This window comes from Dermacentor variabilis, chromosome 4 (assembly GCF_050947875.1).
Source record: "Dermacentor variabilis isolate Ectoservices chromosome 4, ASM5094787v1, whole genome shotgun sequence".
Classification (NCBI taxonomy): domain Eukaryota; kingdom Metazoa; phylum Arthropoda; class Arachnida; order Ixodida; family Ixodidae; genus Dermacentor; species Dermacentor variabilis.
In genome coordinates this window covers 142,043,753-142,055,015 of record NC_134571.1, presented here as the reverse complement: position 1 = coordinate 142,055,015, position 11,263 = coordinate 142,043,753, and the positions used below count along the sequence as shown (strand labels likewise).

The window sequence follows — 11,263 nt, the reverse complement described above, 5'->3', positions numbered from 1 at the left end:
ATCAGAAAGTGTTTTTGGCTCGTAAAACACAACAACAACAACAACAACAACAACAACAACAACAACAACAACAACAACAACAACAACAATAATAATAATAATAATAATAATAATAATAATAATAATAATAATAATTAAGCGGTGGACTCTTCTCTCTCTGAGGCAGGTTATCCGACGCCTTCAGCCCAGGAACCAGGAATAAAAAGGAAAAAAACAACGACCATTCCTTACGTTCGTAGGATATCACACAACTTAAACATGATTGCCCAACGTATTGATGCAAAAGTTCAGCTGTCTGCACCCGGTACACTCGTGAAGCAGCGCAAGATGAAGAAACCGAAAAGCAGCGAATAGAAATTGCCTAATGAGAAATACCGCACCAAGTTTGTCGAGTTTAATAAAGGTATAGTGCACCGTACACCTTTGACGTGTGAGTATTTCTACGTGGGACAGCCAGGTCGTTGCATAGACGACAGGCTGCACAAGCATGGTAATATTGTAAAAAAAAAAAAAAAAACAGTTGGATGGTCAGCCATTCATTTCAAAGAGTGCGGAAGCAAGCGATTGCTTCCCGACTGCAGAATAACTGCAGAAAGCATAAACTGAGAATTGACACGTCTCGTAAGCGAAGCACACATTATTTTATTCGGGTTTGGAAGACAGGTGCATCAGTGCAGCATCGACTGCACTGTCAGCGAAATAAATAGCATTTTTGAGTGGCTGCACACCGTGTGGAATTACTTTTGTCGGGGCGTGGCAATTTATAAGATGGTCACGACGGTATCCCGATGAAATTGTTGACAGTTTGCGTTGTGTGTGTATCTTCGTTTCTTGCTTCTTTCTGTACGTGTCTTTCACGCGCAACGTGACACATGCGATATGTGGGTTCTTGCTTACCGTTACTTGACGGCGTTATGTAGTACATTGTTACCCGGAGCCATTGTGCAACATTGCCCCTGGTAAGCCTTACGCATAACAATAATTGATTTAAAATATAGGGTGAAAGGATGCGGTTGTCTTTTTTTTTTTTCGTATGTGACATTCTACCTTATGCTTTTAGAATACCATCTACTGAATTTGACAATGCGAGCGGCGCTTATAAATTGAACAGGCCCCACAGTATTGCTGGTAATTATATTTCAGGTGCGTTAGCAACTGCACTGCCGAGGTAGTGAGTACCACGACAAAAGATTGCTAACGCACAGGTAGTACTAAATTAGTGCTATTTGATAGGTTCACCAGGTAGTAAAAGTACTACTATCTTTTACCAACTCCACTTACTAAAAAGTGGTTCATTTTGTGACAAGTGTTACTATTTAATTAGTGAATATGGCTACCTTCCTTTATTAGTGTGCGTTACCTATAATTTACTCGAAATCTATAGCGACAGTTTCTGACATTGCAGCAAAATTTAGCGAGAACTTAGCGACTTAGTTGTCTCACTTTAGCACACACTTAAAAAAAAAAAATTGTGGCAGCCCTGAATTCGGAGTTCGCCAGAGAAATAAAAAGGCCGATTCCCGGCGTTGTTACAAGAGCGTGTCCATGCGCCACGCGCAGAAAAACGAACAATTTCACGTAACGGCGAATCGTCCCAGTTGGCGACGACGTCAACCGGGAGGCATTCACATCCGCTCCGTTTCAGCGACAGCCCCGCGCGACGCGTAGAGCGCAGGCGAAATAGCTTCCTCCCGCTAGCTAGAACGCGTGCTCTTTTGCTCTTTGTCTTGTGCGTTTTTCGCACACTCCTTTACCTCGCAACTGTACTCTCTGCTTTTCCACGCACCTCTCTCTGCCTGCCCCAGCCTCACTTCCTCCGCGGAAAGAAGGCGAACCGAGAGCGGAATAAAATAAATGAAAACGATAAAGTGGCGGAAACGGCGATCGCAGCGCCACCCTCCGACTTCCGGCCGCACCGATCACTCGCTATCCGAAGCCACCTTGCGGTGAAAGTGCGCGCGACTCCTCGGTTGCCGCTGCTGCTAGCGGTCTGCTTCTCTGTGTGGCTTCCCTTGCCCTGCGCGTGCCCTTCCCTCCACTCCGCGGCCCAACCTCCCCGGTGCTTAGAGAGGAAGAGAGTTGGGCCGAACGTGAGGGGCACCGAGTGTGCGAGTGCCGCGGTGCTGGGCTTGCCTGCGAAACAACAACGCCCGCGGAATGACGATCGCTGCCGGCGGCGGGCCAACTCCGACAAACCGTGCGTGTCCATCCCGCGCGCGTTTGTGACGTGCCTCCCATGTCCAGCAACGAAGACGCCGGCAACAAGGGAAAGCACGAACGACCACGACGCCAACCGCGGGGTTCGTCGACGAGCGAAGCGTCATCGCAGTCGCCACCGCATGGATTAAAAACCGGAGTTCCCCTTCTCCTCGGCACGGCTTCGACGCGTCTCGGCGACGACGCGTAAACAACGGGGTGAGTTTCAATGTTGACGTCTTCGTCGCATTGCGCGTGCCTGGGGAGACGCTGCGTCTCAAGCTCCGGAGCTTCTGCTATGTGCCTTTGAAACCTCGTTCAGTTGGAACGCGCCGTCAGCTGCTTTCGCCCAGGGCGGCGCGCCGCGCCGCCGCTGAGCCTGTGTGTGTTTTCTCTGCCGCGGTTATGTAATAGCGGCGCCGGAAACCCGTCCCTCCCGGCTCCGACTCCGCGCGTCGTTCGTGCCTCAGCCCGCTCGACAACACGATCCGTTTTAGTGGACGCTGCGATAGGTGGCGTCTGCTGCTGGCAGCGCTTTTTGAATCGAGCGTTATATTGTGCTCGCCCCGTGTGTGTTGCTGGTGTGCTCGTACGAGTGCGATGCCGTTGCGTAACGTGGCTTGGTGGTGTGCGCTCGAGCGTTGTTGGGAAGCCTATGGACGTGCTCGACAGATGCTACGCGCCGGCGTGACTCATGGGACGCCGAGGCGGCGCACCCCCTGTTTTCCCGAGAAAATTGTACCGTGATGATGCGCCCCGCGCGATCACGGCCGTTTCTCGGCGACGGGGGGGACTCGTCCACGCATGCTAGTCTTGACCGGAAACGGTGCTGATTTCGCTAGGAAGTGTAAGGCTCGCGGCCTATCTCGCCGTGGAATCGCCTGTTTCCGGCTCGGGTCACACGTTTCGTCCGTGACAAGCTTAACCAGAATAAACAATGAAATGCTGATACGATTGCAGTCGTCTTGGTCGCCCGGCCATTAAACGTGTGGGGCGTAGGGACGTCAAGTGTCAGATAATCGACGTAATCTTTGCCAGCCGCCAGCGAGGCGCTTTTTATATCCACCTTGTCTCAGCCGCCCGTACGGTCTAGACAGAAACGAAGGTTTCACGTCCGATCGACACTGGAGGTGCCGGTGACAGCTTCGCGTTGCTTGTGGTGTGAGATCGTGATACCTAATCGTTTGCCCACTCGGTGACCCTGGTTGAGGGTCTGTGTTTGATCCTGCTCGGACGTCGGCGGCGCCTGCTGCTCGGCGGTCGCTATCATACGGGCGTCCGTGCCAACGATCTAGCGGGCAGCTCGCGTGTTTGCCTTGGATGTAGCGGGCATATATCTGCTCGACTTACGTCCGGGTCGGAAGCGCGTCTCCCCCCTCCCTCGTAAACTTTATGATAGCAGGCTTTTTGCCGATTCCCAGATGAGGTTCCTCTGCTCTCTAGGAGTTGTCGTTTCTTTTGTTACTCCTCAAAGCTCAATGTGCTTCGGGTAGCAGACGGCTCATCCGGCATACTGGGAACGCCGCTGCTTATAGCAGGCTGTCCTCGACGAGCAAGGGTTTATGACGTCAGCTGCTGAACTTGCTACGCAGTAATTGTGTTTGCTTGGAATGACATCTGCTAGTAGAGGGACAGTAGTTGACATCAGCTGCGGCGGCAGCGTGCAGCTCTTCGTGGATACGTTGAACTCCTACGTACATTTATCGTGGCCTGTAAGGCCTGTATGGCCTGCTAGGAAAACGCTTTCGTTTTTAGCAAGCGGCTGCTATGAATGGTCGGGATAACTTATGTGCAGGTTTCGGGTCGTGCCAAACAAGCAGCTACGCTGCAACCAAACCTTAGCACGAGGGTATATTTTGCATCAATTTGGCTGAGCACCTCATTTCTGACGGGAAAGTTCGCGTGTCGTATTGCACTGGTGCACATGGGTATACATAAACACCCTGCTGTTTCTCTGTTAGAATCCGGGCGGTGCCAATCTACCCGGAGATACTGTGCGTCTTATGCAATCAGCTGATGGCACCGTCAAACACTGCGGCAGGGCCCGTATCCTTAGCAGTCAGTTTGCTTGCTGTCGTGATGATAACCGTAACTTCGTTTAATACGTGTATGTACAACCGTGCGCTTAGCATAATAAAACTTAAATTGTGGCCTATTGTGCGTTAAAACTACGATCCGATTATAAAGCACGCCGTAGCGGGGGATTACAGATTAATTTTGACCAGCTGGGCTTCTTTAATGTGCACCAACCGCACGGTACATGGGTGCTCTTCGCATTTCGCCCACATAGAAATGCGGCCGGGATTCTATCTCGCCTCCTCAGGCTTAGCAGCGCAGCGCCAAATCCACTACCCCACCACGGCAGGTGCCCTTAGCATATTCATATACGCTGTAATAGTTCTAGATGCGATAGGTGGCATATCTTGCACAGAAGACTTTGGCTGTGTTCTCGCTGCTTTACATAACTGCTTCCTATCCTCATGAGTGCTCGCATGATATTTCAAATGTCAGTCCTTTCACGTCGTAATTGTAATTTCTCGCCGGTCTCGTGTAATTCGATCTCGTACCATGCTCAAGCTGTTCATGGATAAATTGCTTTGCTTTGTAGTTTCTTTCTTTTCTTTTTTCTTTTTGCGCGTCAGCGTATACTGATCGCTTACAACCTGGCACACGTGAATGGCAAACATAGCCTTCTGACCGACTTGCGGTGTTGATATGCTGCTTAGTGTACCTTTGTTGAACGTAAATCTTCAAGCGCAATGAAACCTCGCCGGTTGTAACTCGCCAGCCGATGCAGTTCATTCGTGACGTAGCAGATACGACCTCGCCTGCTTTAACGAGCTGCTCCTTTCAAGGCAAGTGCGTCCATGTGCTGTCATCAGAAAGGCAGCTCGGGGCATTCATGGTACGGAACTGCGTGTAGGCTATTGCCGTGTTATGCAATGCGATCGCCTGCCGAGGATAATGTTACCTGCTGCAATTCCTTAAGGCATGTGACTCGAAGCTGCGAGGTCCTCAGTGGCTCTCGAGTCGGACATAGAGCAGAGCTTTATTTAAAAAGACTAAAGATGTAGTTAGTTTTGAGGATCGCATTTCCCTGGTCCCTCTCCCCGGTCTCATCTCCAAGCACCTATTGTAAGCAAACCCATGTGCTCCCGTTCTGTTATTGTCATTTCTTTGTTGTTGCATGTGGTAGAGCTAGCGCCGTTCTTTACATAGTCGTAAGCTTTCCCGTCACCTGTTTCACATTGGCTTTACGATGGATATAACTCGGTGAAAGCGCATGCGATGCTGCCGCTAGCAGCCCTGAATATTTCAGTTTCGTGCCATTGATTGCTAGTTCTTTCGGCCTTGACAAGTAATTTTACACATGGCCTGTTTGTAATTACGAGGCAAGTATCTGCTCCTTTCCCGCAAAGGAAAGGAAACACTCGACCCAATTTCTCTGTACGCAAAGGATGCATGTTACAAACAGCGTATCTACGCCGCTGCTACGCCGGCTTGTTCTCGCCTTTTTACGACGCTTTTGCACTTTGCTGATAACCATCAGAGTGCTCAACTTGCCTTCGCCCTAGTGCATCCCCCTTCTACGTCATCATCATCCCTCGTGCAACCTTTACGTACCCGTTCCCCTGCCCAAGTGCAAAAGCAGGCTAGAGAGCGCTAGCTCAGGCCGACCGCTCTAGCTTGCTCCAAATTCCTTCTCTTCTCTCTCTCACTCACTTTCCTGATCCGTGCTCGTCTGTCTATCGTTTTACATATTTAACGTAAATTGTTCTCAGGGCCAAACGGGTCTTAAAACATCTACGGAAGTTGCAACAAATGAAATATATATGACTATGAAAAAAAAATAATATATATATATATATATATTTCATAGTTTAGCTCATAACTGTTGGGCCGGTGTTGTCATGAGTCTGTTATATGGCATTCATTTTCTGGCACGGTCGCCCGATATTTGGCGGCGCAACAATGGGCTTTCTATTGTATGCTCAGGAACTTCTAAAGGTATACCTTGCAGCTGAAAACTGAAAAAGGCCGTTTCAATGCGATTGACATTCTTAACATACTTCACGTTATTTCCGGCGTCTATCTGTGCCCTTATCTTACTGTTTTCCCAGCTATGTAGGTTACTGCGTGGCTCGTAGTCTAATCGGTGGGGCATTGGGCTCCTGTGCTGAGAGAACAGTGTTCGAAACCAACATTTGGACCAACCTGCGTCACTAAGTATGTGCAGCTCTTCAGTGAACCTCTTTCACGCCAACCTGAGTCAATGAACAGGGCCGCTCTTCAATCAATATATATATATATATATATATATATATATATATATATATATATATATATATATCCTTACGTACATGTAACCTGAAGTGTACTATTTCTGTGAGTTTCTCTTGTTATTCATATTATTAGTGTTGTAAAATTGTGCATTGAACCTGTTTTATGTATTTCCATTTACGTGTTTTCATGTTCTTACCGTTCGGTATATAAACCATGAAATGTATGTATAATCATATGCCCACCTGCTATGGTCTCTATATGAGACTGGCAGAATTGTAAATAAATAACTAAATATATATATATATATATATATATATATATATATATATATATATATATATATATATTTAAAATACCTTACAGGCCCTATGCGGGCATTGTGTAAGGGGGGTACAAAATCAAGGGGGAAAAGAAAGAGTAAACAGCCTTCTAAAGTGCAATACAAAAGATACGCCTCAATGCAGGGCTCATTACTACCAAAAACATGTAAAAGGAACAACTGAAGTAATGAAAGGCCACAAAGGTACGCTTAAGGAAATAACACGAGTAAAACTCAACGTAAGGTACTAATACTATAAAGTAAAATACACGAAAAATGAACATATCAGGGAGTACAATTCTTGAAGGGATACTTAGGGAAATAGACGCAAAAAAGCTATAATATATACAAGGCATACAAGTGAACACGTGGCGCAGCATAAATAGCAATTCATTCAATTCAATTCATATATATATATATATAATTTGAAATTGCTCCAGTGCTGGGCGCAATGGAACCCGCGTCATATCTGTATAGATATTTCAAACGCGCCATGCGCGCACTTCGCGGTGACTCCGCTAGATGACGCAGCGTGTCCAAAGGGATGCGCGAGACAGTAGTCCGGCTGCACACACGCCTCATACATGACGCGCCCCTGCGTCAGCAATACGGTGTGTCGCTACATTGTTTCAGTGCTATTCGCGTTAACGTCGGTTTTCATAGTGAGATAAGTTCTGCAGAATTATTTTCCTTCTCTCTCTCTTTCTCTCTCTCTCTCAACAGTTTCAGGTAGCATTGGCACATTGATAGAAAAAAAAGCACCTTATTAAGTGACTTGAGCCCGCGATCGTGGTAAAGTGTTCGAGTGCTTCTCAAGAACGATAAGCGCCCGAAATACATGTGATGTAAACGCCTTCCAGGATTTCTCTGGTCGTAGGAATCTTGCAGCTGCCACGTGATTGTTCCTGTCTGTCGGAAAGATACCGTTTCCTCTCACACTGTACACGTTCCCGAAGAACCCCCAGGTCCGCGAGGGAAGAAATGGACAGAATCATCGCTGCTCCATCATAACAGCTAGTGGCCTTCTCTCTTCAGAGTCGGCATTTGTGTTCACTCCGAAGGTTGCAAAGACTGGAAAGCACCTGCCCAGCCACTTGAACTATGTGCTCGATGAAAATCATTGCGCAACACAATGGAAGAAGTGAACCCACGACGTGGGATGGCCAACTGATACCAAGAGCAAGCACTCGGACGTGTACCTTCAGCTAGCTTCACTAAAACACCTTACGCAAGTTATTCGAACTAACACAACACAACTAGCTAAGAACAGAATCAGTCATAAGTGTTTCAAGATAAGTGCGAGAGATTTTAAATGTCATTTTCGTCTTTGATCTTGCTTTTGGTGCCCTATATGTCTTGGCGTGCACTATTGTACACATAGCGCCTGCAGGGTGCAGGAAACTAAGGAAAGCACCAGCTTCCCAGGCTGCAACGGTGCCAAGCCCAGTACAAAAAAAGAAAAAAAGAAACGTGACTTTGACCGTGCGTATACACATACACGAGCGTCACCCCCTTTGTGTCGCTGTGCCGTGTGCGCGCGCCCTAATTGGCAGTGCTTAAATCTTCACTGAGGGACCTAGCGCCTCTTCGCCGCCGCGGAAGGTGGACTGTGTACCGTCAGGTTGTTCGAGCACTGCTTTAACGTACCGCGTAAGCCTAATTAGGTTTACGAGTCGTCCTTTTGTCCCAAGAAGCATTTCACTTGTTCGCTCGCTCACTGAAATTGGTTAGTCACAGGGCTGCGACGGTTGGCAAATCTGAAAGCTTGAGGGATTGTTTGTCGTCGGGAAATCTCACAGCGCCAGGCAGGCTGTAAAAGGTATACATTTGCTTCCTCGCTCGTTGTTTCTTTTTCCTTTGAGTCGCGCCGCTTTGACGTTCCAGGTATGCAGTGACGAATTGAACTTTCCTTTTTTTCGTCAGTTACACTGTTGCGAGTCTGGCCGATTTAATTCGCTCGTGAAACGTCTACTCAGGGTACAAAAAACCGCCGCGGTGGCTCGGTGCCTACGGTGCTCTGTTGCATGGGTACGATGTCGGGGGTGCGATTCCCGACTGCAGCTTTGTCATTCTGATGGGGGCGGAATGCAATAACGCTCGTGTATGGTGCATTAATAATAATAATAATAATAATAATAATAATAATAATAATAATAATAATAATAATAATAATAATAATACCTTTATTGCCAGTGATCAAATCAGTACATTCATACAGGCCTGCCAAAGCCTTTGAAGGCTTGAGCGGCAGCGCCTGGCAGGCAGCAAAACCATACTCGGTACATTGACAGACCACTTATAAGCAGCGAACTCAAGTATAGAACACCAAAAAAGGTTATTAGAATTTATACAGTGTCTATGAAAAGAAATTTCATTGAGCATAATGGAACACAGAAGTACAGCAATGCGTGTGAACAAAAATTACCATGAGATAATGCATAACCATATACCAGACTAACTGTCATGGTGCAAAGGAATTGCACAGTCACATGCACGAACACAAGCAATAACGGTAAATAAACGGAACAAGTACGCCTTTACGAACAGATACGCCTTAGCAGTCTCTTTAACTTATATTTCGTTTTAGCACAGAAGGTGCTGTGCGGTAATTTATTGAAGTGGGTCGGCACATAATGGGCCCGAGCTTGCGCGTTTAAGAAGCCCTCGCGCGGTGGAAATTAATTCGGAGAACTTTGCTACGGCATCTCGTAGCCCGCAATATGGTTTCGGACATTATATAAATTCCCGAATTCAACTATAAGTGAGATTATAAGCGCACTTCGAGGCGTATACTTGCCTTCTCGTTCAGATTTCTTTTTAAGTTTTTCCCTTCTGTTCGTCATGGATGGAATTTTAATGAGGGGCAGGGCAGTAGGGATGAAAGGAAGGTTGCCACGCAGACGGAGCCAGCGCACAGAGAACTAAGTAACCAGAAAAGAAGGAAAGGCGCCGGTGTCTGCGGACCTCGCTGGTTGGTCGCAGAGGCGCCGACGTCACGGCAGAGATTGGCGAACTTTGTGGGCCGGTAAGGGGCGACCCAGCGCGCTGCTGCGATGGCTGTGCCAGAAACAAGGAACGGGGCCCGTATTCGACATGAAGCTTCTTTACACCGTATGTTCCTACGAGCAAATTCCAGCCAATCCTGATACTGTGCATATCATTAGCGAAGGCGACCGGCCAACGGCGAAAAAGAACTTACGAACAAACAGCTTTTGTGATTCCAATTCCAGAAGTTGGAAAGACGGAACGAGAGGCCTCTACGACAGCCGAGAAATGAGACATTTTGATCCAAGGACCTTAAGAAATAAAATCGGCCTATTCCGAGAGCTATATATTCGCTTACTCCGACAGTCACCTTCGATGGTTTTCGAATAATTGTTTCTTGCGTGATACGTGTAGGCGCTCAATGCCGCATTTGAATCTAGTGCACGCAAGCCCTTTCTTCCTACTTGCGAAATTTCAGCTTTGTTCGGCAGGGTTACGTTGTGAACCATTCCATGGTGTAACCGCCAGCTGGTTCCTTGACCAACTAGACTTTCGCACTTTTGCCTTCCGCTGACGTACCACCGCGCACGTGCGAGCGGTTATAAGTACTTGTATAGACATTGTCTTGGTACTGCGGCCGCGTACTGCCTCCGATTTAAATGCGCCTGACCAGCACACACAATGGGTTTTATGCGCCTCGTACGGGTAATACACTGTAAAATAATTTACACCCTTAAAACCGAGAAAGGGTGTAAGTGTGTCTATAACTCACACCCGTAGGGTGTGATTTGTATAACCAACACCCCAAGGGTGTGAGTTATAGACACATTTACACCCTTTTTCACGTTTAAGGGTGCAAATTATTTTACAGTGTAGTTGCGTGCTGCTTGTCTTCGCAGCCGCCCTGCATGGCATTACGTGCCTCGTGCAGTCACAGTGAACATAATGGATTGAGCACTTTCGAAACCTTTCCTCTCGATCAAAACCGCGACTGTTGTAAGGAACGTGGATGGCAGGCGGTCTTTGTTCTGCCCGCTTCCTCGCGTTTCTTTTCCTCTTTCTTTATTATTCGCCGGGATCACACGGGCTCTCCGTGTCCACCTGTCAAAGCCCTAAAATCAGCAGACAATTAAGCGCCCTGTGGAGCTTAATTTTAGTGCCTTGGTCGCCGTGCTACTCCGCCTCGATTTCTATCTTCTACCCCCCCCCCCCCCCCCCCACCGCCTCTAGTGACCACCTGGAACAGAAGTGCGCACCAGTGACGGTGAGTGTCGTATTCGACAAGCGTGCGGTTGCAGCACGGAATTCAATCGAGGCGCGTTAAAATTTGCAGCAGCACCTATTTCGGCAGTTATCACGCTGAGCCTTCCGCGAAGCTTTCCGAAATGCGACGCTAATTAATTGCGCGGAAAGAAGCGCTGGCGCCGCTCCTGCGAGCTTCGTTTGGCGCCTTCCAGACGACAACGTTACTGTCGGGTT

At 47.8% G+C, this 11,263-nt stretch overlaps 1 protein-coding gene across 5 annotated transcripts in view; it reads left to right on the top strand.

Moving 5' to 3' along the window:
- The first annotated feature begins 1,970 nt into the window (after positions 1 to 1,970).
- The window catches only part of aop (ETS variant transcription factor anterior open), a 179,995-nt gene continuing 170,702 nt past the window's right edge, over positions 1,971 to 11,263 (top strand). For 2 of the 5 annotated variants that reach the window (XM_075690489.1, XM_075690488.1), the window contains exon 1: positions 1,973 to 2,415. The gene's annotated coding sequence lies outside the window, so the exon portion shown is untranslated. Of the gene's footprint in view, positions 2,416 to 11,263 lie in introns of all 5 variants that reach the window. The other 3 variants (XM_075690492.1, XM_075690491.1, XM_075690490.1) reach the window with 2 other exon arrangements.